This window comes from Zalophus californianus, chromosome 4 (genome assembly GCF_009762305.2).
Source record: "Zalophus californianus isolate mZalCal1 chromosome 4, mZalCal1.pri.v2, whole genome shotgun sequence".
Taxonomy (NCBI): Eukaryota; Metazoa; Chordata; class Mammalia; order Carnivora; family Otariidae; genus Zalophus; species Zalophus californianus.
Window position 1 is genome coordinate 115,732,720 of NC_045598.1, and position 14,996 is coordinate 115,747,715.

A 14,996-nucleotide genomic window follows, 5' to 3' on the forward strand; every position below is an offset into this window, starting at 1 on the left:
TCTATTACAGGACCCTGGGATCTTGCTCTGAGACTAAGGCAGATGCTTAACAGAATGAGCCACCTAGGTGGCCCTGAAAAATGTATTTCTATATACTGACAACAAAAATAAAACAATAAAATTAAATTATACTCTTTATGCTAAGAACTAAAACAGCTTTGCAGAGAGACATTAATGAGGACATAGATGAGTGGAAAGATAACCATATTTTTGATTGGAAGGTTCAATTTTATTAAAAAAGATATCAATTATCTCCAAATTGATTTTATTTATTTATTTGACAGAGAGAGAGAGAGAGCATAAGCAGGCAGAGAGGAAGGCGCAGGGAGAGGGAGAAACAGACTCCCCGTTGAGCAGGGAGCCTGACATGGGGCTCCATCCCAGGATCCTGGGATCATGACTTGAGCTGAAGGCAGCCGCTTAACCCACTGAACCACCCAGGTGCCCCAATTATCTCCAAATTGATTTATCGATTCAGTGCAATACTAATCAAAATCCACCAGGATCTTCAATTTGATTATTTTTTATTGTTAGTTTTTATTTTTTGATAGTCACACATCTGCCTTTATTGTGAGCAGCAGGTGGGACACCTCCAATAATAGTTAAAAAATTAATTTAAGGCATGCCTGGGTGGCTCGGTTTGTTAAGTGTCTGCCTTCAACTCAGGTCATGATTTCAGAGTCTTTAGATTGAGTCCCACATCAAGCTCCTTGCTCAGCAGGGAGTCTGCTTCTCCCTCTCCTTCTGCCCCTCCCCCTCTTTCTGCCCCTCCCCCTGTTCATGCTATCTTTCTCTCTCTGTCTCTCTCTCAAATAAATAAAATCTTTAAAAAAATTAATTTAAAAAGGCAGGGATTCAGTGAAGCCATCCATTTGGAACCACTGGGGCCTCATATATAAATGCCAATCCAGAGCAACAGATAGAGGACTCCAAAGCCAATGTAGAGCAAGGTAACCAAGATCAGGGGGTCTTTGTAGATATCCCAAGTGTACCTGGTGGAGGTACCTCATAAACGAAGAACCATGGCCAACAGCCCCATGGTCAGATGTGGAAGACAGCTGGCTTTCCTGGGCCAGTGTATCTGCTCATAGCCTCAAGTTCCATTTTCTGGGGCACAGAGTAATACTCCACTCTGCCATCAGAATAACACGTTGGCAGGAGCTTCTTTTAATTTTATTTATTTCTTTTAGAACTGATAAGATGATTGTAAAAATGTTTATGAAAATGCAAATGATCTATAATAGTCATAATAATCTTGAAAAAAAGAACAAAAAATGTAAAGCTATAGTAATTAAGACAGTATGGCATGGGTGTAAATAGAACAAATAGATCAATGGAAAAGAATAAAAACTTCTAAAATCTGCTCATCAAATGACACTGCTAAGAACATGTAAAGAGAAACCACAATCTGAGAAAAATGTGTGCAGGGAAAATATTTGCAGGACTTTATTTAGAATATGTAATCTTGTAGGTCAACAATATGAAGAATGACCCAACTGAAAAATGGGCAAAAGACTCAAATGAATATGTCACAAAAAAAGATATACACATAGCCAGCAGTCTCAGGAAAAAGTGCCAAATATCACTAGTTATCAGGGAAATGCAAATAAAAACCACAATGAAGTACATCTTACACTCATTAAGAGTGAAAATACCAAATGTTGACAAGGATGTAGCAACCAGACCTCTCAAACATTGCTGGAGGGGGTGTAAGATGGTGTGCTACTTGACAGTTCTTTACAAGGTTAAACATACATATAGCTGATGACCCAGCCATTCCTAAGAACTATGAAGACCTATGACCACAAAAAGACTTGTAGAAAAAATGTTCATAGAAGCTTCATTCATAATAGCTTCAAACTAGAAACAACCCAGTGGCGATCATCAAGAACAGGAACAAACAAATAGTTGTTTACTCATACAGTGGAATATTAGACAGTAGTGCAAAGTGATAAACACAACATGGGTGAATCTCATTAATATTATCCTGAGCTAAAGAAGTCAGATAAAAAAAATAGTGCATATTGTCTGATTTCATTTATGGAAAGTTCAAGAAGAGATAACAAACTAATCAAAAGAGATTGCAATCAGAGTAGTGGTTGCAGAGGGAACGTTCTGCATTGATGAGAAATGATCCACGTCTTGATTTGGATGTTGGTTACACAGTGTGTATATTTGCAAAACTCATCAAACTGTATAGTTAAATCTGTTCATTTTATTGTATGTAAAATAAAAGTAAATTGGATTCTTGAGATGAGTAGAGATTTTCATATTCAGAAGAGGGGAAGAGAATTCTAGGTGGAAGGGACTATTATTGAACAAAGATGATAAATGTGATTGATTCTTTTTTTTCTGGTCATGATGAGCACTTTTGTGTTGTTATATCACATGACTTATAGAACCGAAAAGAAAGGGGAAAAAAGAGGGCAAAGTAGTAGTGTGGGGCAAGATCATGAAGGACAATTTAGCAGGCTAGGAAGTGGATACTTCTTCACTAATAAGCAGAAGAGTAATATGATCGTAAATACTGGAAGGTTTGTGGGGTAGGGCGAATGGCCTGAAGCAGGGGTTGGCAAGCTTTTCCAAAGAAGACCAGACAATAAATATTTTAGACTTTGGGGGTCAAGTATTCTCTCTCGTACCTACTCCATTCCACATGGTAGTGTGAAAGTGGCCATAGGCAATGCGTAAAGGGATGAGCGGCTGGCTGTTCTGGTACAACTTTGTTTATGGACACTGAAATTTTGATTTCATAGAATTTTCATGCATCACAAAATATTACTCTATTTTTTTTCCACCATTAGAAAATGTAAGGACCTTTTTTAGCCTGTGGGTTATCATTGTCATTGTCATCATATTAGAAAATGGTGCTTCGAGAACTCACCACAAACCAGAAGCTAGCTGCCCAAACACCCCAGGTAGTGATAATGCCCACGATCTCCATTTCATAAATGAGGTACTGATGCCCAGAGAGGTGAAGGAATGGCCCCAGCACAGTGTTGGTGACAGAGCTGAACATAGACCTACACACCTATTTACAGTTAGTGCTCCTGTCCAGTGGGACATCAGGCGTCCTATAATGCTGATGAAAGGAACAAACTGATCAGGAATATGTTTAATGTCATTGATCTGTATGTACCTAGTCACATAAATTTGCAAATAAAAAGCTAAAATAACTAAGAATATGAAGAAAATGGACAAAATCCTAATTATTGTGAGAGACCAACATATTTCTTTTTCTTTCTTTTCTTTCTTTCTTTTTCTTTCTTTCTTTCTTTCTTTCTTTTTCTTTCTTTCTTTCTTTCTTTCTTTCTTTCTTTCTTTCTTTCTTTCTTTCTTTCTTTCTTTTTCTTTCTCTCTCTTTCTTTCTTTCTTTCTTTCTTTCTTTCTTTCTTTCTTTCTTTCTTTCTTTCTTTCTTCCTTCCTTCCTTCCTTCCTTCCTTCCTTCCTTCCTTTCTTTCTTTTCTTTCTCTTTCTTTCCTTCCTTACTCATTTCCTTTCCTTTTCTTTCTTTTCTTTTTATAGTAGGAAGTTCTATTTGATAGGACAAGTCTCTGATGCTCATCTTCAAAATTGTCCTAGTTATGCCTGGCCCTTTAATTTTCCAAGTAAATTTTAGAACTATGTCGAATCCCTTTAAAATGTGTTAGAGTTTTGGCTGTAATCACATTGAATTTATAGATGAATTTGGGGGAAATTGAAACTTCATATACTTGAGTCTCCTCATCCATCCATATTTTGTTAAGTAGAACCTTAACATCTACAGGTTTTGGTGCTATATTTTTTAGAACATTTGTTACTATATTTAACTGCTAGCTTTCTTTCTTTTTTCCCTTCCTTCCTTCCTTCCTTCCTTCCTTCCTTCCTTCCTTCCTTCCTTCCTTCCTTCCTTCTTTCTTTCTTTCTTTCTTTCTTTCTTTCTTTCTTTCTTTCTTTCTTTCTTTCTTTCTTTCTTTCTTTCTTTCTTTCTTCTTTTTCTTTCTTTCTATCTTAATTCCAGTTAGTTAACATACAGTGTCGTATTAATTTCAGGTGTCCAAATACTGATTCAACAATTCTATACAATACTCGGTGCTCATCATAAGTGTACTCTCAATCCCCTTCACCTATTTCTCCTCTCCCCCCTCCCCTTTGATAACTATCTGTTCTCTATGGTTAAGAGTCCATGTTTTTGTTTGTCTCTGTTTTTTTCCTTTGTTCATTTGTTTTGTTTTTGAAATTCTACATATGAGTGAAATCATATGGTATTTATCTTTTTCTGACATTTCATTTAGCTACTCTCTAGCTCCATCCCCGACATATTTCTTAATAGGTAAATTAGTCAAACAAGCAAGACTACAGAAGATTAGACTATCGTATTTAATGTGCTTGGTCTGACAGCCACACATGGAACACTTTTTGCTCCCAAAGTGGAAATCATGCAGGCCACAATCAATAAACAGAGTGCAGTAAAGTTAGAAATGCGCAATAAAAGCAAATGAGGAGAAAGAAAGAAAAACCCAGGTGCTGGGAAATTTAACAAATAAAATTAAATATAAGATAAGTTTAACAAAATTATTCCTGGGTTAAAGAAGAAATCAAAATTGCAATTAAAAATCTTTGCAAGTAAGGGGTGCCTGTGTGGGTGGTTGGGCGCCCAACACTTGATTTGGGCTTGAGTCATGATCTCAAGCCCTGGTCAGGCTCCTTGCTTAGCAGGGAGTCTACTGGAGATTCTCCTTCCCTTTGCAAAGGGACAATTGCTTTACATATTAAAATCAACACTAAGCAGCTCTCAGAGATGTCTTTAAAAGAAGAGAGAAACTTGGCCTCTCCCCCACGCCCCTCCCCAACACCACCATGTAAAGATGGACAAGGAGATGGGAGTGACGTGTCTACAAGCCAAGGAATACAAAGGATTGCCTGCAAGCACTGGGGGCCAGATTGAGAAATAGAACAGATTCTCCCTCAGACTTTCCTCAGGGCTCTTCTGCAGCCACAGGTGGGGTCCTGCGGGGAAACACAAGAGGCAGTTTGTGTTTATCCTGACTCTAAATAAGGCAGCCACCTCCCTGAAGGCCAGATCTACAGAAATCTTGGGCCATATCTCAGGGGAATTCGGAAGGGGTGGGAGGGAACTCCTTGGAGGAGTTCTAAGGGTTTCGAAGGAACACCTTGATTTCGGACTCTAGTCTCCACAATTGTGAGAGAATACATTTCTGTTGTTTAAGCCACCGGGTTTGTGGTAGTTTATTATGCCAGTCCTAGCAAACATACTATGTGAAATTTTATGTCAATACATTTGAAATCCTGAATGATGTGGGTGATCACCTGGGAAATGTAAATGGCTAAAAGTGGCTCATAAAAAGGGGGAAAAAAAACCCCTTGAAATTGCGATCCACAATCAGTCCACCAAAAAAGTTGGAGACTGTACAGTTTTATTAAAAGAATCTACCTAATCTGCAGAAAAGTAGATAATCCCCATGTTACATGCATATTTCAGTGCATAGAGAAAATGGGATGCTTATAAAGTATTTCTAGAAGGTTAACACATCCTGCTAATAAAGACAGAGAAGGGGGGTACACAAAAATAAGCCAGTAGGAATACCTTATTTATACACCTAATTAGTAAATTTCTAAAAAAAAAAATACCAATAAATCCAACCAAGCAATGGATTAATAAAGTAATAAGCTATGGCCAAGCCAAGTGCAAAATGCTGAGGCAATGCAAAGGAGTCTAGTCACTGGGTTTAAAGAAAAAAAGTCCGGATCCTGTCAACAGGTGCTGAAAAAGCATTTGATAAAATTCAACATGCAGTCCTGGTGGAAACAAACCAGCAAACAGCAAAAAAGTCAGGAGACCTGAGTGACCCGGACAAAGGGTGTCTACCAAAGAATTATTAAGGTAAAGTCAGGAAAACAAAAAGGATGCCCACTTTCACAGCTACAATTCAGTATTTGTTCTGACAATACAATAAGATGAGGGGAAGAAATGAAATGCAAGGTATTTGTTTGTTTGTTTTAAAGATCTCCATTGTGAGACCAATAGAACTAGTAAGAGTTCCATAAGACAGGTGGACTCCAGATCCATATTGTATCTGTGCTCTATAGCAGCAATGACCAATTAGAAAGCATCACTGAGAAGTTCCATTAATGGGGCGCCTGGGTGGCCCAGTCGTTAAGCATCTGCCTTCCACTCAGGTCATGATCCCAGGGTCCTGGGATCGAGCCCCGAATCAGGCTCCCTACTCAGCGGGAAGCCTGCTTCTCCCTCTCCAGCTCCCCCTGCTTGTGTTCCCTCTCTAGCTGTCTCACTCTCTCTGTCAAATAAATAAATAAAGTCTTAAAAAAGAGAGAGAGAGAATTTCCATTAATAATAGCTGCAAACTTGGGGCCCCTGGGTGGTTTAGCTGGTTAAGTGTCTGCTTTCAGCTCAGGTCATGATCCCAGAGTCCTGGGATTGAGCCCTTCATCAGGCTCCCTGATCAGCCAGGAGCCTGCTTCTCCCTCTGCTCCCTACCTTCCCCTTGTGCTACCTCTCTCTCTCAAATAAATAAATAAATAAAACCTTAAAAAAAATAATGGCCGCAAACTCATCAAACAGCTCAGAATAAAGCTAACAGGTGCCTCAGTTTGTGTGAAGAATTAATACAACTTTTCTGGTGGAAATGATAAGGGAAATCTGTGTCCTAAGATGGCCCACCCAGCCGGGGAGAGAGTCCCAGTCTTTGCCCCGGGGCTCTTTGGGGTTCTTCTTCCTGCTCTGCTTCCCCCCATCCCCCCATCCCCCCCCCCCCCCCCCCCCGCGCGCGAGCCAATCCGGGTCCTTCTCCTTGCCCCACTTTGCGCATGCGCCAAAAGTGCCAAACATGAGGAAGTAGAAGTGTATAAATTGTCCGCTTTGTGCTCGGGGCTCAGACCTTTGGAGACCACTCTCCTCTGAGCCCGCTGGCATTAAATAAACCTCCTATCCTCCAAAATCTTCGAGTGCGCTTGGTTCTTCCACCGGGGGATCGAGTCCAGGTTCCGTAACAGAAGGAAAAGATTTAAATACGTGGAGAGAAACACCCTCACCTGTATCTGGTCTAAAGCACTACCTTCCATCACCCCCAGCATATCATTTTGTGAGGGAAGAACACAACATATTTGAAATTAGGCTTTTTCTGGAAGCGGTAGTAGTTGACATTTATTAAATGCCCACTATGTGCCAAATGCTTTACAATTTTATTTCAATTAAACTCTCTTAAGCCTCAGTTTTCTTGTCTGTAATATGGAGATAATAAGCCCACCATGTAGCATTGTGCCTTAAAAGAGCAAATACATTAAAACAACAGTAAGAGGTACAAACTTCCAGTTATGAAATAAATAAGTCATGGGAGGAAAAGTACAGCATAGGGACTATAGTCAGTAATATTGTAATAACTTTGTGTGGTGACAGATGATGACTACACTTATCATGGTGAGCATTGCATAATGTATAGGATTGTTCAATCACTATGCTGTACACCTAAAGCTAATAAAATATTGTATGACAACTGGACTTCAATTAAAAATAAATCAATTAATTAGAAACAGCAACAGCTCTTTATAGAGTCTTTCATGTAGTAAGAGCTCAAGAAAATGACAGGAAAAAAAACCGTGTTATTTAACAAATAAGTTATTTACTTCTTATGGTAACCTTGTAAGGAAGGACTTTTTTTTTTTAAATTTAAATTCAATTAATTAACATATAGTGTATTCTTAGTTTCCCAGGTAGAGTTCAGTGATTCATCAGTCTTATATAACACCCGGTGCTCATTACATCACATGCCCTTCTTCATGTCCATCACCCCGTTACTGCATTCCCCCAAACCCCTCCCCAAGAGAGAATTTTTATACTTAATTGAGTCAACTGTGCAGTTTGTGTTTGAAGATTGTTCCATCTGACTGTTAAACTTGATCTCATCCATACACACCATACAGTCATTCAGGGTGCATGCTGATTTGGTTGTAAGCAGATACAGCCAAGAGGAGAGAAGGATGCTCGGGGAAGGAAAAACAGAGTCTGAAATGTGGTTTGAGTATGGCAGGGGCTCAGTAGAAGCACCACCTGTAACAACCCTCAGTTCTCCTCCCTCTGCCCAAATTGAACTATCCTGCAGATTCAGTCAGTTTTCTACAAGGCTGGTAAAACGAATGAATGACACAGTCCAGATGTCCCTCGGGGAACCTGTGGTTTTGTAGCTGGAGTCAATCTGGTTCCTCCCCAAAGGCTCACCCACTTTGGGAGCTCCCCCACTGCTTTTAGTGCTGGTTGAATGGGCCAGACACCTCCTTTCTGCACTGAGGGGCTAATCTGCAGGGTTTTTTTGTTTTCCAGCCTCAAATGGCTTTCCTCTGTTGCCCTGTCAGAGTTCTTATTTTATAATGCTTTGAGCAATTTTTTAAATCTTTTGTTTATATTCTCTATCGTACCCCATGCTCCAGGCGGAGTCTTTGTGAACCAGCGCTAGCTGGTGTGCTCCCTACAGCTCCAGGGCTCTCTGAGGCAGATGACAAGACTGCCCAGGATGTCTGAGGTGTGAGGCCTGACAGACCAGCCCCACCACACGTTTGGGCCAGGAGGGAAGGAGGCCTTACCTCGTGGGTCTCCCCACAGATGGTGAGTACATGTGGCTTGGCAAAGCAAGTAAAGTGCTCTCACCTCACCTTGCATGAAAAGCCCACTCAAGGGAGACACAATATTCCAGTGATGGAGAGCATGCATCGGCACACTAAGCTCTAGGTCAGATTTTTGTACATGAAATTTTATTGGAAAATAGGCTCATTCAGGTAGGTATGGCCTGTGACTACTTTCCTGGTAAATGGCACAGGGGAGCAGTTTCAACAGACAGTGTGTGGTCCACAAAGCCTAGGATATTTACTTCTCTGGCCCTTGACTGTAAGGGTTTGCAGACCTGTGCTTTAGAGGCCTAATTTGGAACCCTCTAGTTGGCACTGAGCAATCAGAAATCCTCCTAAAGCAAAGGTGAGGCACAGCCCCAGCAGGGACCAGGCCTCAGGGGCCATTTTGGCAACCAGTGTCACTGTTGTTTGGCCTTGCTCAGGCATGGGATGGGCAATGTTTACACCTTAAAAATTTTTATAAATTTTTAATTATTTTATTTTTTAAGTAAATAGGCTCCACGCTCAATGTGGAGCTTGAACTCGTGACCCTGCGATTAAGAGTCATATGCTCTACTGACTGAGTCAGCCAGGCACTCCACCTTAACATTTTTTAAAAATTGGGATAACATATACATAACATAAAATTTACCATTTTCTTAAAGATTTTATTTATTTATTTTTAGAGAGAGAGAGCATGAGCGGGGGGAGGGGTAAGGGAGAGGAAGAGAGAGAGAATCTGGAGCAGACTCTGTGCTGAGCACAGAGCCTGACACAGGGCTCGATCCCACGACCCTGAGATCATGACCTGAGCCAAAACCAAGAGTTGGACGCTCAACTGACTGAGCCACCCAGGCCCCCCACCACCACCATTTTAACCATTTTTAAGTTCAATAGCATTAAATACATTCACATTTCTGGGCAACCAGTCCATCTCCAGAACATTTTCATCATCTCAAACTGAATGTCTAAACATTTTACCATTGTTCCTGTCTTGAAGTTTTCAGCAGTCAAGAGCCCATTTCTCTCATTCATCATAATTCATGAGTGAGTCACTAGTGTCAGCAAGGAATATCCATTTTTGATAGCCTGCTAAAGAGCAAATCCTCTGTGTCAACTGAGATCTGTGTGGCTGATGAAGCTGCTTCTCTGCAGTGTCCAGGATGTGCAGCTAACCAATTGCACCCAGAGCATGTATTCTTTTTTTTTTTAAGACTTTATTTATTTATTTGAGAGTGAGAAAATGAGAGAGAGAGCACATGAGAGGGGGAAGGGTCAGAGGGAGAAGCAGACTCGATGCGGGACTAGACCCTGGGACTCCAGGATCATAACCTAAGCCGAAGACAGTCACTTAGCCAAATGAGCCACCCAGTCGCCCCTGGAGTGTATATTCTTGATAAGACATGGCTGGATTCAAACTGAAACCAGCTGGGACTCACATCCTTGCACACTGATAATACTGAAACAATTTAAAGTAAATCACTACAAACCAGCATGAAGCATGGTTTTGGAGGCTTAGCAGGTGCTCAGTAAATATTTCCTGGGCAGAAAATAAGGAAAAGAATGAATGAATCTATTCTGAAGGCAAGAGTAGAGAAATTAGACTTTGGCTTTCATTGGTCATATTCTTAGGAATCAGACACTTACATTTTGTGGTTCTCTTTCAGGAACATGGTTGTTTTAATAATTCTTCCAACATTGATAAGAACAGTTGTTTTGAACTGGACATTTTCAAGGGTGTCCTGAAGTCCTGCTTTTCTAGTCTTCACAAGTTGCCTCCCTGCCCATCTTTCCTTGCTGCCCCAGCTTCCTTGACCTGGGTATGTTCAGATTTCCACTAGAGCTGCCTGGTGCAGGGAGATGGAGTACATCCTGATTAAAAATATGAGAGACTTCCTACCTTCTCCTGCACAGATATGCCACTGAGGAATTGCCAGGATTTGTGCTCTGGTGGAATTTAAGATGGGGCTGACTGGTTTTTCTTTCTCCCATTCCCTTCTTCCAAATCTCGTCAGAGGCCCACTGTAGGGGTGGAAGAACTGGGTGTGTGTTTTCACACTGTAGGGGAGTATGGGAGTGTGGATTTAGGGGTAGGGGTCAGAAATAGGAACCACCTTGATTTCCACCCTAGGGAACCAGTGGCTGGAAGAGGCCTTAAAAACCACCCAGATGGGCACTCCCACTGGGAAGATGGAGAGACTGAGGCCAGGAAGACTAAGTGGCATGCAGAGGTGGGCCAAAGTGGCCGGTCACACACCTCCTAGAGGCAGAGCCCTGGCAAGCCTCATTTCCACATCCCCTCTACTAGAATGTTGAATTTATTTGCCTGGATTGATTGTTGTTTAAAAAAAAAAAAAAAAAAAGACCCAAGTAGAATGTAGCCCTACCAAAGATGTTATTTATTTATTTATTTATTTAAGAAACAGTTATTAATTTTTAAATTATTGATGGAGGAATGGAAATAAATCTCAAAACCAAATATTGTGCAGTCACTTGAGGAAAATACAGAATAAAGACCCAACAGTTTTATCTAATGAAAATGAGATGTGTCCACCTCCCCACTTTGTTGACCCTGGTCTGTGTTGTACAATTTTGCAAACAAATCTTAACACAAGTCAGTGGAGAGAGGTAAAATGAAAAATGATGCATTCTAGAGACTAAATATTCAAGAGTATGTACTGACTATATTAACATTTGTGTTTGCTTATTCACATCTTTCTGTGCTTTGACATAGTTCCAATCTATATATTCCTGTAAAAGGCAAGCAATTTCCAGGCTAAAGAAGAGAAAGTGTCACATACAAAGCACATTATAATAAGAGGGAAATATGGGACCAGGGTTATCAAAGCGACGCAGCCGCCCATCGGGGCCCACAGAGCCAATGGAGAAGCCACTCTCCAGGTGGTCCTCACTCTGCCAATTCTCCAGACTGAGACCCAAGCTCTGGGTGAAGTAGACAGAGCCCTCAGCATCACAGGTGACAAACTTGGGCCTCACGGCAAGACTGAGGCAACTGTATTTGACCACCCCTGCTCCTCGGTCAACAGTGAAGCACCAGAGCTTTCTGCCTTCCACGTCAGTTACCAGAAACTGGCCTGTGGGGTAAGCTCCCAGGGCAGCCTGGCCATGAGCTCTGGCTCCTCCTCATCAGCAGTCTTCTCCAGTAGGGCTACATCAGCCTGCTTGATCTTGGCCGGGAAGTAGTCACATTGAGACACAGTCTGCCCCTCTGCCATGGTAAGCAGGTAACTCTGTTCCTCTACCACTTGACTGTTGGACTTCTCAACCTCAGCCAAAGAGCTGGTGAAGAACTTACGAGAGCAAGTCAGCTCTTCCTGGCCCCTGCGTTCCTCGGGTGTACTCCTGGAGAACTGCTTTATGCCTTGCCTGAAGGTCCTTGGAGACCCCCCTCCAAGGCCACCTTGCGCTGCTGCAGCTCCCCCCTTAAGCTCCTGCAGACCGGCTGACTTCTCTTCATGACCTGATGCTGCACTTCAGCTGAGTCTTGGACAGGGAGTGGCCAGGGGGCTGGGGGTCTGCCTCCAAGCAGGGTTCATCTGACATCACGGCGCAGCTCCAGCAGGATTGCCTGGGCAGCTGCGGCCCAGAGGACCAGCACAGGAGCGGCCCCCCAGCCTCACGGAGCCTGGCTGTGTCAGAGATCTTCAGCACTGTCAGGTTGCCAGTCAGCTCGGTGAGGCAAGTTGTGTGGGCAATCTTGCTGCAAAAGGGACAGCGGTGACCACTGATGCTGCTGGCCAGGAGCTTCTTCAGGCATTGGGCAGATGGTATGGTCACCGTGCTGGAGCTTGGGCTGCAGCCACTCGTCTGTGAAGAACTCCATGCAGATGGGGCATTCCAGCACTTCCTGGAGGGTGTCCAGGTTCAGGTGAGAAGCTGCTGCTGCTGCAGTGGCCATCACACTTCCCTTAAGAGGTCTGCTAACGCAGCCCAGAACCAAATAGCTTGGTGTTCTTGTTCCAGAGGGTCAATTCCTGCTGACCACCCACAGCTCGGACGTGTCCACCACAGCCTTCTACCATAGACATTTAAATAAGGATGTTAGAAGTTGGAAGGGACTGGGGACATTTATTAGAATGGGTTGGTCTGGGGACAGTGATAGGAAAATGGTAGTGACAGGGACATTATATACAAACATGGATCAGCAAATGGCCCCACTGCTCTGGATATTCCGTGCCTGACCTCCTGCCCTTCCTTCCCTGACCGGGGACTTATAGGTTGCGGGGGGCAGGGCAGTACACACTGTCTTTAACTTTAGCCCTCCTTGTAAAATAATTCACTGCATAGGCATCGGTTCATATCTTTCTGTCTTACTGATCAAAAACCTTGGGATAAGAGGGAAATATTTTGGGGGCACTTGGGTGGCTCAGTTGGTTAAGCGTCTGCCTATGGCTGGGGTCATGATCTCAGGGTCCTGGGATCGAGCCCCAAGTGAGGCTCTCTGCTCAACTGGGAGTCTGCTTCTCTCTCTCATTCTCCCTCTATGTCCCCCCCCACCCCAAATAAATAAATAAAATCTTAAAAAGAAGAGGAAAATATTTTTTAAAAAATTAATTTTGACATGAATTAACTGAAATTTGCCTTGTCTTCAATGTTTGACCCTTCTGGCTACAATTGGTTCCTGGGTTTGCTTGCATTCATGGGCATAGGCCCTGGGTCATTTAGACTAATGTGATCATCTCCCTCTTCATTCCCAGATAATCATCTCAGTTTTCCCTCCCTTTCACTTGAGTTGGGGATGGCTGGGAGAGACAGGGAGAGGGAGAGAGAGAGAGAATGAATGTATGGTTGGAACTGAGTTATCTTGGCATCTCTCTTTAAAATGGAGTTGAATACTAACATTAACCTCTGACACGGAAGTATTCATAATAATTTAGGATATTAAGTTATAGCTAATTATAACTTTTTTGTTTGTTTCTGAAAGCTAGAAATAAGCCAACAAGACTGTTTGGCCATGTTTGTATTATACTTGTCTCTTGGGCAGTCAGTGTTACAGATTAGTGAGATAAACCAACTAGGTCAGCTGATCCTCTTTTTAATTTTTCCTTTTTTAAAAAGTAAAAGCTGGAGAAAGGAACTGGTGACCTCTGAGGCTGTTTAGATTCTGTGCAGTTTTCTGGAAAACATCTTCATTGTTCAGGGTGAGAGGTTGAAGGTTTATTTTTATGCATCTCTGTTTTTAGCTGCAGATCAACATTGCTGGCTCACGGTGGAAGCCCCTTTGTATGAAACATCCCTTATTGCATCTGTCCCTTGAGCATAGCATGTGCCAAATTATCATTCCTAATAGGCTGGTTGATCTTCTGGAGAGAGGAAACATCTTGATAACTCCCTGAGATATGTTATGTCAGAGAAAGTGTGTCATGGATCCTTGACAGCTCACACAAGGGCATCGTTAGGGATGGAATGCCAGATGCCAGGCCTTCCAGCTCACCTGCTCAGGGACTGTTGCCCATCACATCTCATTACCCAACTGTGTACACTTGGCTGCCATTTTCTCAAAGACACTTACGCAGTGGTATTTGGTAACGACGTCAATTCTTTTCCTGTCTGACCTAGAAGATTACAGTGACTCAATGCTGGCTGGTCAACCTTAAAGATTAAATCGAGGACATTGGCTTAATGATTTTAACAGCTAGTGTAAAGGATTTCCCAAGTGTGAGAATCATGATATAAAATAGGGTTGGGAGTTTTATTCAATCTTAAAGAGAAAGTAAGTAACACAGCTCAAGGCTTACTTTATAATTGTATTTCTTAAAAAATAAGCTTCACATTTTTAGAGATTTAAACAGGAATAGGATAATAAGAGTCTAATGGAGTATCAGCATACCCTAAACTTGTAAAATGCCCAACTGTGTGAATGGATATCTGATTGTATGCTGGAAACTATGCAAGAATCATTATTATCCTATGATTATCATAATTACTTTCTTAGTTGCATTCCTTTGGGTAAAACTTTTATTTGCTATAGTTCAGTGTTTCTCAAATGTTCACATGCATAAGAATCTCCTGGGGAGTTTGTTTATAACACAGATTCCTGGTCCATATCCTGAGACCTCAGTAGGTATGAAGTGGTCCCCAAGAATTTAAGTAAGCACTCTTGCTGATTCCAGTGCAAGAGTAGAGATGGAGATATTTTAGCCAACCCTTAACCACCCTCTGGATGCTGATAGGAAATGGAGTAAAAATAAGGATTAATTTATTACCAATGGCAAGTAAGCTTTATGAATATACTGCCCTGAAAAAAAAAAAGCTCTTGAAATCTTTTTACTCCATCTAGTATTCTAGAGAGACATACAGTTTGGAAAGAAAAGAATGGAGACCTGGCATAATGATTTCTTTGTAGTGCTTGG

The 14,996-nt window shown here is 41.9% G+C and overlaps 2 pseudogenes; both read right to left on the reverse strand.

The window, feature by feature from the left end:
• Nucleotides 1-889: 889 nt before the first annotated feature.
• Nucleotides 890-1,104, reverse strand: LOC113916942 (annotated as a pseudogene).
• A 10,598-nt stretch (nucleotides 1,105-11,702) lies between these two features.
• Nucleotides 11,703-12,556, reverse strand: LOC113926201 (annotated as a pseudogene).
• Between the last annotated feature and the right edge of the window lie 2,440 nt (nucleotides 12,557-14,996).